Source organism: Lipotes vexillifer, unplaced genomic scaffold (assembly GCF_000442215.2).
Source record: "Lipotes vexillifer unplaced genomic scaffold, Lipotes_vexillifer_v1.1 scaffold426, whole genome shotgun sequence".
NCBI lineage: Eukaryota > Metazoa > Chordata > Mammalia > Artiodactyla > Lipotidae > Lipotes > Lipotes vexillifer.
Genome location: NW_006779491.1, coordinates 1,466,864 through 1,470,068, shown reverse-complemented (window position 1 = coordinate 1,470,068; position 3,205 = coordinate 1,466,864). Strand labels below are relative to the sequence as shown.

The 3,205-nt window shown below is 54.9% G+C and overlaps 1 protein-coding gene across 2 annotated transcripts in view; it reads right to left on the bottom strand.

Moving 5' to 3' along the window:
- Positions 1 to 3,205, bottom strand: part of STX1B (syntaxin 1B) — a 16,034-nt gene that overhangs the window by 7,508 nt on the left and 5,321 nt on the right. The window lies entirely within an intron of this gene.

Here is a 3,205-nt window from a genome sequence, read left to right as displayed (position 1 = left end):
CCACCATCCCCCCAGCCGCTCCTGCCAGGCTTCAATTTGCTCCCTTCTCTTCCCCTCCAGCCTCCAGCGCGACCAGCCGCGTCCCCTAGTCCCCTATGCAAGGTCACTTCACTGCCAGCGGCAGGCGCCGAGTTAAGCAAGCAGTCGGCCAGGGGAAGGCTGGATGAGAGACACAGTCAGCACCGCGACCTCCCTCCTCCCACCCACTCTCTTCCCCTCCCCCCATTCTCCTCCGCGTATTCACTTGCTTTCATCCAGCCTCTTCCAACTTCACACCCACCTACTCTCACTTGCTTGGATTTCCCAGTTGCAACCTGCAGCTGCTCAGCCCTCCACCCCCAGGGCTCAGAGACACAAGGGATTTACCCACCCACACCGCCACTGCCGCCACCAGACAGGCCAGTGATATAGACAAAAGGGCTGACACACAAGGCACACAGAAATAGGCCCACTGACACCCACACAGACCCACAGCAAAGCTGCCTGCCGACACATGTGGACACGCAGACGTGCAGCAGCCCCTCTGCCCCCAGGGACATTCGGGAGGGCCCTCTGGGGCCCTTCTCCCAGCCTCTCTGAGCATCCGGTCTGCACACTCACTCAGAGCTGGGAAGGAGGAAAGGGGGTTAGGAAGGGCTCCCCAATGCTCCAAACTCCAGTCTCAAGACTGCTCGGGACAGAAGTCTGAGGGCAAAAGCTGAGCCCATCAAGCTTAATTACATCTGGGGCCCTAATCAGCCTCCATGGAAACTTAAAACAGTTCACCCTGGGCTTCCCTGGTGGTGCAGTGGTTGAGAGTCCACCTGCTGATGCAGGGGACACGGGTTTGTGCCCCGGTCCAGGAAGATCCCACGTGCCGTGGAGCGGCTGGGCCCGTGAGCCATGGCCGCTGAGCCTGCGCGTCCGGAGCCTGTGATCCGCAACGGAAGAGGCCACAGCGGTGAGAGGCCCGCGTACCGCAAAAAAAAACCAACAAAAAAACAGTTCACCCTGATTTCCAGAAAAAAACGAGCCAAAACTCAACAGAATCTCATGACCAGAGCCTGAATGAAATCAAGATGGGATCCACACAGCGTCTAGTGGCGGGTATTGCCATTTGGGATCTAAAGAGAAGAGCTTGCACAGGGCCTCGACAGGGTCCGTGCAGATCGCAGACAGGACCTGACAGAAACCAGACAGCTCAGACCGAACCAGACTCCGTGCAGACAGATCGCAGACAGCTCAGATCGAACCTAGACAGGGCCAGATGGGACCTAGATGTGATCTAGACAGCCAAGTGAACTTGGAATCAGAGGGGCCCAACAGCACCCCGAGGAACCATAAGCACAGAGACGTCCAGCTGGACCCTCTCGAAGGTACCCCAGCTTCCCACCCAAGCCTGGCTCAGATGGTCCCCAGGGATCCTCCCCTCGCCATGTTGGGGAATACCTTCAGCACTTAACATTTAAGCTCCAAATATCTCCCAGGAAAGGGAGGCTCTTCTTTCTCTGCCCACCAGTAAGACATGCCAGGCTTCAAGGAAGAGCCCAGACAGGAAGCCAGCTGTTCTAGCCTCCATTTGAGCTGCCCCCAGAAGGAGGGGTGGTACCAGGTGGGGCTTGGCGACACTGATGGGACTTCTGGCTTCTCAAGCTTCCACCTGACCCGGAACCACACCAATAGACCTTGGCTCCATGAGGCTCTGGGATGCTCGGCTCATCTCTGAGGACCCACCGGCCTCCCATGATGTTCTATCCTCAAAAAGCCAGTTGCCTCACGAGATTCCCCTTCCCCTAGAGCCAACCTGCAGCTGCTCAGCCCTCCACCCCCCGGGGCTCAGAGACACACAAGGGATTTACCCACCCACACCGCCACTGCCGCCTCTGTCCCTTCTCTGCCTTCAAGCACTTGGCCCTCAGCTTGGCTGCCCACAGGTCATGAGGCCTCTCGCTGGCCCAAGTATCTGGGAACTTTCCTGTTCTCTCTTTCCCCTCCCCAGGCTGACTTTAGACTTGCTCAAGTCTCATTTCTCTCCCTCTCTCCTTTGGTTCCCAGAGCCAGACCCCTGATTCTGCCCTGGGGTGTCACTGGCTGCCTGTTTACTTGCCCTTGAGAGAGGAGGAAAGGAAGAGTGCCCAAGGATGACTTAGTTGATGAAATAATTACAGACAGCTGACAGCTCAAGTCCTCCACAGTTGACAGACACTTTTACATCTATAATCTCTTCTGATCCTCACTACCATAGCCCTCGAGAAAAGCTGTCCCCATTTCACAGATGAGGGGAACAGGAGGTCTGAGGGGGAAGAGGAAATGGACTTGCTCAAGGGCACCCAGGCTGAAAGGGGCCAGGAAATCAGAGACATCTAAGACATGCCTCCTCCCATAGCCCCTCCTTTCTTTCTTTCTTTCTTTTTTTTTTTTTCTCTTTGGCCTCACTGTGCAGCATGCGGGATCTTAGTTCCCTGACCAGGGACAAACCTGTGCCCCCTGCATTGGGAGCATGGAGTCTTAACCACTGGACCACCAGGGAAGTCCCTCCCATAGTCCCTTCTGAGGCTTGAGACCAGGCTGCCTCCTACTGGCCACTCTGCCACCAGAGATTCCCCTTCTCAGGTCCCCTCCTGACAAGGCACAATCTGGGCGAGGCTCTGCGCCCCGAAAACCTAGCAAAATACTAGCGTGTGATAGCACCTTTGGCTTAGGTCTTGCATTCTTGTTATCTCATTTGATCTTCATTAAAACTCTGTAAGGACCATTGGTCAACATAACTATAATTGTGGAAAACATTTACACAGCATTTGATAACGTGCTGGGCACTGTTCTAAAGCATACTGCGTTTATTTATCCATTTCATTCTTACAATAGCTGCCTTTTATAGATAGGGAAACTGAGTCACAGAGAGGCTAACGAGCTTGCCCAGGTCAGCAGCTGGAAGGCCACACGCCTTCTTCCCTCTGAGTTTCAGTCTCTGCATTTGCTGAATGGCGAGAAAGTCCTCCCTAAATGGTGGGCAGAAGGATCCAGTGAGACGAGGCAGTAAAAATGCTTGATGCTGCCTGAGAGAATAAGTGCTCAGGGAGGCTTGGCTGTTACCCACTGCCTCCCCCATGTTACAGATGAGGAAACCGCCTCAGAGAGGTTGCCTGACCCTGCCTAAGGCTTCACAGGAAATAAGGCCAGAGGTGGGACCTGAATTGTCCTGGTGCTAAATCTCAGGCTCTTTCCC